This window comes from Schistocerca gregaria, chromosome 1, assembly GCF_023897955.1.
Source record: "Schistocerca gregaria isolate iqSchGreg1 chromosome 1, iqSchGreg1.2, whole genome shotgun sequence".
Classification (NCBI taxonomy): domain Eukaryota; kingdom Metazoa; phylum Arthropoda; class Insecta; order Orthoptera; family Acrididae; genus Schistocerca; species Schistocerca gregaria.
This window is the reverse complement of record NC_064920.1, coordinates 408410898-408423380: the sequence shown is the minus strand read 5'-3', so window position 1 is coordinate 408423380 and position 12483 is coordinate 408410898. Positions and strand designations below refer to the sequence as shown.

The window sequence follows — 12483 nt, the reverse complement described above, 5'->3', positions numbered from 1 at the left end:
TGCTTTCATTTTGCATATCATTCAGGGTGTATAGACCCCGAAACAACCGGGAAAACCCAGGAATTTTTTCATGCAGTAAACCCTGGGATTTTTTTAAGATACTGGGAATTTTTCATTATTTTAGTTTCCAGTTAAATATCTTTAATTTTGGCTGGTAAGAACTGATGCAGCAGTAGAACATAAATGATAAAATAATGCCAAAATAAAACTTCAGTTGCAAAGAAAATTGTCCATTTACAACAATTAAACACAGTGCACGTATGAGTATATGCTGACAGCAAAATGTGTAAAAGGCTTTAGGACAAAACTATGCAATACCTCATAACAGCAAAGTGCTTTTGATGAGCGTGAAGTCACAACAGTGTACATTTCTAACAGGTCACAGGAAAATGTTGCGAATGATGGTTTGAGAAGCCTTACCTTCTTTTTCACGAGACAAATTATGTTACATGTGAGAATTTGCAATGAATTTCTTAAATCGTGGAGCATCTGATTCTTTCAAAACTTAACCCTTTGAGAACAAGCCACTTAAAAAAATCATTTAAAAATTTACTGACGTACTTGTTTGATATTTCTTAAAGGGTAACACATGCTACAAAAGATGAATCTTCAAGGTCAGTTTTTCATTTTTATTTTAGTAGTTTTAATAGTTTAGTTATTTTTGTAGATTATAAATTATGCAACGACAATGACAAAAAGTCTAATTATTTTTAGTTCTTGAGCATTTTCACAGTAATCAGCTTTTCTATGGAAAAGTCAAAGTACTCAACAGAAAATGTATTCAGCCAAGTTACCCACAAAATGTCCAGTGCACAGTAGGGAAATTAAGTCATGCTTGACAGAAATATTAAGCTGCTGCAATTTAAGTTGTGATCTTAGGATAATGCCTAATCACACTCTTGCGAAAAAAAAAATTAAAGACTGGTATTATACAGCTTTATTTGATGAAAAATATCATCTAGCAATCGTATTTTGCAAAGCAAAAACACTCATTATTGTGCCATATTTTCCTGAATTTATGGTTGATTGCCAGGCCTGTCGGAGCACTCTAACGATTTCTCTTTTCACATCATAGCAGGGACGTCACGTTTCTTATAGTTTGTTGTTCTGTGTGTTTGAAAATTATCACGCTGAATTTGGTGAATTCATATTTATACTTTCGTAACACCAAAATATTCAGTGTATGTGTTACCACACATTAAAAATCTTTCCAAAATGTCCAGTAAGACTCCCCTTACAAGAGGTTCTGGGTGACTTTTCCTTACTGTACCCCCTTCCCCAAATCTCTCCAGTTCCTTTCCTTCACCCCTCTTTGTTCCCCTTCAACTCACCTGCAAGAAGAAGAAGAAGAAGAAGAAGAAGCCACTTGCTCCAAAAGCTCATGAAAGTTAAATCTTTTTGTGTGTGTATTCTCCTGCCACTGCTTGGCGAGTAATTTTTTTTGTCTGTGCATTTACATTAGTTTGCTTAACCAGTATGAGAGACCAGTGGACAATCATTGGCGAATTACGTTTATATTATATTCCCTGTGCTGATTTTAAGTAGTAGTAGTAGTAGTAGTAGTAGTAGTAGTAGTAGTAGTAGTACTGGCTGTGGTACTGTTTTAAGTTCCTTGTTCGATATTTACATCGAAGCAGCAGTGATAGAAATAAAATATAGATACGGAATTAGGATTGAAATTCGGGATGAAAGAATATCAATAATAAGATTCTCTGGTAACATTGCTATCCTCAGTGAAAGCGAGTATGAGTTACAGGACATACAGAATGAACACTCTACTGAGCACAGAATATGGCTTGAGAGTAAATCAGAGAGAGACTGAAGTGATGGGGACTAGGAGGCAAGGGATTTATGAGGAACTTGTGATCAAAACTGGCGACTGCAAAGTACACACAGTGAAGGAATTACCGTGAAAGAAAAACAATGTACAATGGACAAAGCAAGGACAACATGAATTGCAGGGTAGCATAGGAAAAGAGGGCATTCCTTATCTGTGAAAAAGTCCAAGCATTAAACATTGGTCTTAATTTGAGGGGAAAATCTGAGAATGTATGTTTTGATCACACCATTCTATGAAAGTGCAACAGGGATTGTGGAAAACTGGATGAGTATCAAAGAATTTGAGATGCACTATATAAGGACATTGAAAATTAGGTGGTCTGACAAGAAATGAAGTGGTTCTCCACAGAAATGGCAAGGAGAAAAAACCTGGAAAAGATTGACAAGGAGAAGGGACAGGATGATAGGTTATATGTAAAGGCAACAAGAAATAACTTTTATAGTACTAGATGGTAAAAAAAGAACATTAAATTGGGAATATATCCAACAAATAATTGAGAATGTTAGGTGGAGGTTTTACTCTGAGATGATGATGGCCTAAGAGAGGAATTCATGGTGAGCCACATTAAACCAGTCTGCAAAATGAGTGTTTTTGTGCAGATACCAGCTTTTTGGGCAGACATCAGCTTTGTCCTTGGAGAGAAAGAAATTAATGAAAATAAACATTTCATAAGTTGTTCATATATTTGTTGCATGGAATTCTGACTTCAACTGGCTGATTTGAACTGTATTCCAAATAGTGACTGTAGCATAACATCAGTTACTCCAAAAGATTTCCCAAAGAAGTATGAAAAGTCTCCACAGTGGTAACTAACATTCTGACTTCCACATGCCAGATAGATGTGAGTGAGCTGCGTGATGCTATTGTGAAGGAACAACTGAAGTAGGTACTGGCTGTGGTGTCATTGTTAATGAGGAGGAAGAATAGGAAGAATATTCACATGCAGCAGGTTTCACTGTAACCATGCAAGTATTTTTTGCTGTTCGGAGCCATTTGTTCTTGGTTCAGTCAATTGTTGCCACCGTCAACCAAATGAAATGACAACTTCTGTCAATAAGTTATGCTGAAAGGATGGAGGGCTGTTCCTTAACAACTTTAGTGAAAGTATGAAGAATAGAATTAAGAGTCTGGAAAGCTTTCCTTATCATCGTGACCTTCCAGTGTAATTCTATGTCAAGTCGATCAGTTTTGAAGAAGGTCCCTGCTCAGATTGACCATGTCTGAATCCAGTGAATTTTTTTAAGTGGGTTGGATGGATAGATGAAAAGTTTCAGCTTGATATGTCCTTAGGTTCCATTTCTAGTCTTGTAGATAGGGGTCATAAGTTGGAATCACCTATAAGTGTTATTGTAGAACACTTTGGATAACTTTTATGAAATGTAGCTTACTGTAAAAGAAAATGAGTGAGATGGGGAAAAAGTGAATACTCACCATAACTGTTACTCCATTTATCCCACTATGAGGCAGCCCAGTCAAAGTCTTCATGAAAAAATAGTTGTAGTTGCATACGGAACCATGACTTTAACCAAGTGTGCACCTCTGCATCTCAAGAAAAATTAATGGCCATGAATGTCTTTTTTTTGGGGCTCCAAAAATATGGAAATCACATGGGGAAAGGTCGGGACTGTATGAGGGATGTGTAAGGGCTTCCCAGCAAAACTTCTGAAGCATGCCTGGGACAACCTTGGCAACAAGTACTCGGGCATTTCTTTTTACTTACTCTTTTTCTATCTGCTTCGTTTTCATTTGACTGCCCCGTATACAAGTCCCTGCTTTTGTATACTTGAACAAATTATCATGCTGTCTAAGAATATATTACTGATTGGGTTCTTGTAAAAACTGTACTACATCAAAAATGGCAGAAGATTCATTGACTGCTTTGAGAGCCCGTCTTTAACAAGCCACAAATTAGCCATAAATCATAGTTTTGTGGATGGATTCAGCCAAGAATTGGTAATACTATACACAACCATGCTGTCTATTGCTTTTTGTACAATAGCCTCTGCCCTCTGTCAAAATTTGCACTTGCAAATTTGATGAACACATTTTGGGTGCCGGGGTTTAAGAGTTCTATCTTTTTTTCTTTCTATATCTAGAAAGAGTATACTTTAAGCTCCAGTAGTTAAACATTATTCAGTTTTTGGTCCACATCTACATACAACTGAAAAACATTGCTTAAAGTTACTACTTTTCGTGTGTGGTGTATATGCTCAAAGTTGCTGAGTAAACAGATATTTAAATAAAAAAAAACCTGCTTTTATGTCAATAAAAATACAAGCGTAGTTATGTACAAATCACTTTCAAGCAATAAGCAAAGATAAACAAATGAAAATCCAGAAATTTAGAATTGGAAGCGCACTGTAAAACTGGAATAATTATTTCTGCTTCAGACTCTGTCTTGTTTAGTTTCTAAGTAAACATATTGCCATCCTGATGTTGTTGATGGTGCTTTTGTGGTTTTAGATATGTTTTTTCTCTGGAATCCACCAAGTACCTTTACTAGGTGGCCTGTGGAAGGAATGAGCAGGACGAACATGGGGATGTGCAAAGCTGACTAACATATCTTTTTGTCCTAATGAAACTTCACATACATTTCCCACCCACCAAGTTTTGTCATACATACAAGCAAAATACTGCCCAGGTTATAATATAGTTGAAACAGCTGAAGTTTCTTAATCTGCTTTAAATGCTTTAACTGTGAATGTTGCAGTGTAATTGGAAACTCTGATTGCACTCTTAAATTGGTGGGCTTCAACTTTTCTCTTGTTCCAACAAGTCTGTGGTGTTGGGCAAACCTCCTTTTCTGATAAAGCTAAATTTGTTCACTTTCTTTATGTGTAACAAAAATTGATTCCTGACATGGCGTCATTGGAGAACTTAAACAGGTCAAGAGATGTCAATATTTGGTTATCTAAAGGCCTCAGCAAATTAACATGAACTGCCAGTCTCCTAGCTGTTCCTCCAATTCCGTCACAAGGAGAATCCTTGGCCGATTACAAAGAAATTCCATTCAGCAGAGATAACAAATTGCTTTTCATGCAGACATAAATTGATATTCTTGAAATTCTTTCATTGGGACAGCAGATCCATCTCTACTATTGTTTTTCTCAAATATTTAATCAGCCTCATTATGAATGCATAAACTGCACTGTTTTCAAAATGATGTAGGCAGTCACTAATAATACAGACACTGATATTCATTAGCTCTTCACCACAAAAATAAACAACAAGCGTACATACTTGCCACAGTGGTTACACTGGTTCCCGTCAGGTTAGCATTTGGATGGGTGACCATCCAGTGTTCTGAGCGCTATTGGCAAGCAGTGTGCACTCAGCCCTTGTGAGGCAAACTGAAGAAGTTTTTGATTGAGCAGTAGCAGCTGTGGTCTCGTAAACTGACACACGCCTTGAAGAGTGGTTTGCTGACCACATGCCCCTCCATATATGTATCCAGTGACGGCGGTGGGTTGTGGATGACGCAGCAGCCTGTTGGTACCGTTGGGCTTACATGGCTTGTTTGGGCAGAGTTTGGCTTAGTTTAAAGTAAACCACAAAAGGGTGTAATGTGGCTTGCCTCTTCTCCCAAGGAAACCCTTGTACAGCATCTTGAATGATTCATGAATAGTTCTCAGCAAGATCCTTCAAAATGAACACTTCACCATCTGCAAGGTTTTCTTTCAGGTGCCTTGGATATGAACTTTGGTGTAATGGTGCCTTGTCAGATCATTAATTTGTAGAACCAGTTCCTCTATAAACTCTGCCACAGTTGCACCGCATAACTCTAGTATGTCCCTGTCAATATGAGCCAAAGGTTTGTAATCTATCATTTATTCTGGATCATATTCTTTGGAAACCTCTACCAGATACGTATTACACTTTGGCTTGAGATTACAAAATTTTGAGAAGCCCAATTGACTGCTGTATTGTATAGAAAGACTGTGTGCATTCTATCAAGTTACGTCATGGTCGTAGTAGTAGTAATAATTTCTACTCAATGATTTTTTCCCCGCCCAACCATACTGCTATGTAATCATTTTTTTTTCCCCCCTGGCAGAGCCGATAAAATTCATCATCTACAAAGAATTTGAGGATTTGATGTTTGATCTTATCGAAACTTTTTCCCTAACATCGTGCAGGTTTGCTTGACCATTCTTGCACAAACACTAAATTCTTTGGTTTTCTGTTCTATACTCCAGCTACTATTAACCAGTATCAAAATTTGAACTTTGTTGGGCTGACTCAAATGACACACTTAAATTTTTAGTTCATTAATTAAAATGTCTGTGTTGTTACATATGTGGGGTTGCTTCACCATTTGTGTTTCCACATCAGTAGAGCTCACACCAGCAGCAGCTGCTATAGCCTTTGTGATGGCACCTTGTGCTTTCTGAACTTCCTGTCTTACGTAACCCATTGAAGCCCATTCACTAATTCATCAAAGCTTTAACGGTGAGTCTCCAAAGATGTAGTGTAGTATTCACTGTAAAGCAAATGCCAGTGCCATCTATATAATCAGTAGACCTGGAATAGTGCTCATTTTGATGCTGTAGTTTTTTATGAGGAAATTCTTGTGTTCAACTGGGACAAAGCTTCTGACTAGGCTTGAAAACTTTATTAGTCAACAGTTCCTACTTCTCACCGTAGAAATGTCAACTTTGTGTTTTCCAATTGGATTACAGCAGCTATTTTGTAGAAATAAAATTTTTTTTATCAGCAGGACATTATGGTGTGAATGAATTTGGGTACCTTTTGTAAAGTCCAGTCTAGATATGAGTTTTAAAAGCTCTTTGTCAGACTTTTCATTCAATGGCTTAAGCTGACTTTTACCTTAATAAAACTTTGATATCAGTGCCATCTCGATCACCAAAAACCAAACCAGTGCCATCTCGATCACCAAAAACCAAATGTCATGCGCTTCTTTATTTATTTCACAAGACATAAATTTGTTCAGTCACAAAACTTTCTAAGAGCAAGCTAGTCATAAGATCAACACCAGAGGGGAATTGACAGTTCATAGAAAGTACAGGACTATTAAAAAAAAGAACAGATTTCAAACATTTATTGCTTCCAAACTACAAAAGATAGAAACACAATTCCAACTTTCCGAGAAAGAGAAAAATTCAAATTTTCATGCATTCAATGTGAGAACTGTGTGTTACACAAGAAATATAAAAACGGTGGCTCATTTCCTGCCACACACAAAGCAGCTGGTTTCTCATCATCAAATTCACAACTTTGACAATGCAGTATCACATGCTTTGAACAATGTCATTCATAGGGGGATGAAAATGTAGTCTTTCAGGTAACTCCACAGGTAAGTTACAAGGTGTGAGGTCTGGAGACCTGGGGGGCTACCGGCAATAAAATTCCATCCTGGAACGGTGTCGTTCAGGTAACGTCAGACGTGCTTGGATAAATTTTCAGTAATGAATTTACAAAACCTTCTGGAAGTCATTTCATCCAAAAGTAGACATGGGTCTAAAATTTAACTGTATAGATTTTGAAGCTTAAACCACACACTTTGTAAACATAGCAAGATTAAAACAGTGTTTAGCAAATTATTTAACAATGTGTTGTGTTGTGTGCAATTTCTTCAGGGATGAATTTACAAAAAATTGATAGTAGATGTGGATTTTCATTTGTTTTATTGCTGATTATTGCTTGAAAGTTGATTTGCATGTAACTACACTTGTATTTGTGACATATGATCAGTTTTTACTGATTTTACTTTCTGTTTGCTTATTATCATTCTAGTGCATTTACTCTGTGTATGAGAAGTAATAACTCAGCAATGTTTTTTAGCCATAAGCAAATATGAGTCAAAAATTTAACTCTAAAGCTTCTGGAGCTTAAAGAATACTTTTCTAGATATAGCAAGATAAAAATTAAAAGATATAAAGTTGAGTTTTGGGCCACCACAACTATCCAAAATTTGGCACTCAAAATATTTCATCAATTTTGCATGAACATATGCTTTGATAGAGATGAATAGCACAGTCTGTCATGTTACAAATTCTTGACTGAATAGGTCCATAAAATTACGATTACTGCTGGTTAAAGATTGGTTCTCAAAGTCGCACCATCAGGTATCTGTAGAGTCAGGATAAATAAGTATTAAAATGACAAAATATGTACATACCATATGGGCTTAAAAATATCAAACCATGGAAAATCCAAGATGGAATGTAACAATATTATGAAAAGTATAGTTGCTAATCACCATATAGCAGAGATGCTGAGTCGCAGATAGGCATAATAAAAATACTTTCACAAAATGGGCTTTTGATCAACAGGGCCTTTGTCGAAAACACGCACACGCACACAAAATGAAAACAAACTGTTTTTGCCTCCATATTTTATATTTCAAGCCAAAAACGGCTATTTTCAAATAAACTACACTTCATTACACCAAAAACCATCAGTTTTATGTTTCTTCAGTCTCTCTGGCTTTATTTGTGTTATTGCAGTACATTTTTTTGTAATTTTTCAAAATTGAAACTATTTCCGTTTGAATGGAACAGTGCTTTTTACAGACTGAAAGATCTCCCTACATCACAGGCTGTGATTGGAGCAAACTTAAATTTAAATTCTGGAAGTGAGTTTGGGACATCAAGTTTGTCATTCTTTTGCACAGCATATGGTTAATTTTTGTCAGCAGGTTAAAATCTTCATTTTTCCTCAAACACATAATTCAATTTTTGGTTTAAATCTCAGCAACGGGTCCTCCTGCTTCGCTAATTTTCGTTTTTATGCCCTCAATAATCTTTACATGGCTTTCAGTCAAGTTGAAACATTTTCCATTGCCTTGATCTGACACAATAAAAAAAACAGTTATTGCTTTTGATGTACACTGAATCACTCTGTGAACTATCATTTTTAAAAATTGAAAAATAATTTTTTTAATGGAACTGAAATGCTCAACATAGTATTCTGCTGCTTCTAGCCATTTACCCTGAAGAGTTAGCACTGGTTCTGGTAGCAAAATAATATCGGGATACTTTGAGATCTGGGAGCTTTCAAAAATATTACTCTCGCGTTTGATATTGAAATATACAATTTTGTAATTGATCTTTATTCATTCAGCTAATATATTTATTGTGTGTGCCAAGCACATTACATGATCATTTTAGGACATAAAACATTCAGTACATCTGAAGTTTTTACCATATAAGGAGCAGCATTGGTAACTAACAAGAAAATTTGTGTTTTATGCCATTAGGCCATAAAACACTGTTAGCATCATTAAAGAGCTTTGCTGATGTTTGATGGTTACATTTAGGAAGTTCTTCACATACCAACAGACAGGATTTGTTCGATTTATCTTTAAATAGTCATCCAGTTAGTACATTACCAATGCACCATCCTTGGGTGCCTGTAGTCTCATCGATTGCAACCTATGTAGGATCATCCTGAATTAAGTCTCGAATTGATACCAAACAAGCCTTACAAACGCTGCTGACTTATTTCTTCTCTAAGTGTATCAACAACGTAAGAAAACACAGATAGCTATTTACCGTGAAGAAGACACGTCAAGTTTCAGCCAGGCACAATTGAAATGACACTTACATATAGCTTTTGACCACAGCCTTCATCAGACAGACACACACACACACACACACACACACACACACACACACACACACACGTGTCCACAACTGCCAACATCTCGTACCAGAATGCATCATCATATGGGATGCAAGCAGCAATATGGAGAGGTGGGGAAAGGGAAGGAGAAGGGATGGTAGTATACGTGTGGGGTGAGAGACAAGTGCTTGGCTGGTGGAGTGTGCAGGGCTAGACTGCGAATAGGTGCAGAATCAGGAGGTTGTGGGGCAGGGAGGTGGGAATAACAGGAACAAAAAAAGGAGAGGAGTGGGATGTATTGGCAGAGGGCTGCAAACAAACAGGGTGGAAGATGAGAATGGATAGGTGATGATAGGACAGAGGGGGTGGGACAATATGTTATCGTAGGTTGAGGGCAGGATGATTAGGAGTGGAGAATGTGTCATCACTATAACTCCCATCTCTGCAGTTGAGAAGGATCCAGACAGCTCAGGTAGAGAACAAGCCATTGAAATCAAGTCTGTGATGTTGAGCTGCTTGTTGTGCAACAGGATGGTCTATTTTACTCAAGGGCACAGTTTGGTAGTGACCGTTCATATTGATGGACAGCTGGTTGGTACTCACTAATATAAACAGCTGTGCAGTGGGCAGCAGAGTTGGTAAATGACATGGCTGCTTTCACAAGTGGCATGGTCCCTGATTGGGTAGGAAAAACCTGCGACAGGACTGGAATAGGAGGTGCTGGGTGGGCGGATTGGACAGGTTTTCCACCTGGGTCTTCCACAGGGATATGGTCCTTGTGGCAAGGGGTTGGGATTGAGGGTGACAGAGATGGACTAGGATGTTGTGGAGGTTGGGTAGACGATAGAACACCACTTTAGGAGGGGTGAGAAGTATCTCCAGTTCGATGTCCCTCGTTATAGGGGACGGTGATAGGTAATCAATTCCTGGTGAAGAATGTGGTTCAGTTATTCTAGTCTGGGGTGGTACTGGGTGGTGGAGACACTCCTTTGTGGCTGGTTTTTGGGGTTTTGCTAGGATTTGGGGCAAGAGGGGGAAATGGAGCAGGAAATCTTTTAGGGGAATAGGTCTGGGGTTAGTACCTGTCTATGAAGGTCTCGGTGAGAGATCCTCAGCATACCGAGAAAGGGAGCTAGACTTTTTCCAATTAGCCAGGCTATTGGAGGGGGGGGGGGGGGATTTTTTTAATGTGAAAGGGATGACAGCTGTCAGAATTCAGGTGCTGTTTTTGGATTTAATATGGACAGAGGTGTGGATGAAGCCATCAGAGAGGAGGAGATCAACATTTAGGAAGGTGACACACTGGGTTGAGGAGGATCATGTGCAGCGGATAGGAGAGCAGGTGTTGACGTTGTAAAGGAATGAATGTAGAATGTCTTGGTGCTGATCCAGATCATGAAGATATCATCAATGAACCTGAACCAGACTAGGAGTTTGATGTTTTGGGAGCCTAGGAAGGTCTCCTCTAGATGGCGCATAAAAAGGAGAACTTGTGGGTTAGACTAAAGTTAGTAAGATGAAAGAGGAATGAAGTGCTTGGTTTGGAGTCTGAAGGGCATTGGTAAAGGTAGTGTTCAGTAGCAGTAAGACCGTAGGTATGAGGAATGTTGGTGTGTAGTGAGGTGACGTCGACAGTGATGAGTAGACCTCCTTGACCAACACCTCCAACCAATTGCCCACAATCTAGCCTCCCACATCAAAGACACCAAGAGCTTCCTTCACTGAGTCTCCATCATCCCAACACCTTTACCTTCACGATCCCTACTCGTCAGACACCACCTCCCTGTACACCAACATTACTCATGCCCATAGTCTTATTGCTATTGCATACTAAGTAAAGATATATAAACAAATCCGTATCATAGCCATGGGTACCTGCATGGTGCCCTCCTATGCCAACCTTTCGGGGCTAAGACGTCCTATCTTTGTTCCTCCACAATCTCAACCCGTTGTCTCCCACCTGCCTAACATGGTCCTCCTAACCCCAGTGATCCACCTTCCTAAATGTTGACCTCCACTTATCTGATGGTTCCATCCGTACCTCTGTCCTCATTAAACTCACCAACAGTACCTGCATTTTGACAACTCATCCCTTTGACACCAAAAAATCCCTCCATATTGCCTGGCTACCTGGGGATGGTGTATTTGCAGTTACAAAAGCTCCCTTGGCCAGAATGCTTAGGTCCTCACCAAGGCCTTCACAGATAGGCACTATCCCCCAGACCTAGTCCACAAATAGATCTCCTGTGCCATTTCCCCTCACACCCTCAATCCTCCCATCACCCTCAAGAACCAGCCATAAAGGAGTGTCCCTTTCGTCACCTAGTGCCATCTCGGACTGGGACAACCGAACCACATCCTTCGCCAGGACTTCAATTACCTATCATCATGCACTGAAATGAGAGACATCGTACCCGATACACTTCACACCCCTCCTAAAGTAGTGTTCCGATGCCCACCCAACCTACATAACATCCTAGTTGACCCTAATGCCCCCCGCAATCCCAAGCTCTTGACCGAAGGATCATATCCCTGTGGTAGACCAAGTTGCAAAACCTACCCAATCCACTCAGCCAGCACTTCCTACTCCAGTCTGGTCACGTGCTTAACTTGCCCAATAAGGGGATGGGGCACCTGGAAAAGCACCAATTTTTATCGACCAGCTCTGCTTCAATCATTGCACAGCTTTTTATATTGGTATGATTACAACCAGCTGTCCACCAGTATGAATAGCTAGCACCAAACTGTGGCCAAGAGCGAAGTAGACCACCCTGTGGCACAACATGCAGCTGGACTTAACATACTTGATTTCATTTACTGCTTCACTACCCAAGCCATGGGTCCTTCCCTCCACAACCAGCTTTTTTGAACTGCACAGATGGAAATTATCCTTCCAACACATTCTCTGCTCTCGTAATTCTCTCATCCTCAACCTATGGTAACGTTCTGTTCCCACATTGTCCACCCAACAGTTTCCACCCTCTCTGATTATCATCTTCCACCCTGTTTATTTGCAGATCGCTGCCAACACATCTGCCTGTCTTTCCCATTCCTCTTCT

At 39.1% G+C, this 12483-nt stretch overlaps 1 protein-coding gene across 2 annotated transcripts in view; it reads left to right on the top strand.

Annotated features, from left to right (window-relative positions):
- Positions 1 to 12483, top strand: part of LOC126349494 (telomerase-binding protein EST1A) — a 321638-nt gene that overhangs the window by 94812 nt on the left and 214343 nt on the right. The window lies entirely within an intron of this gene.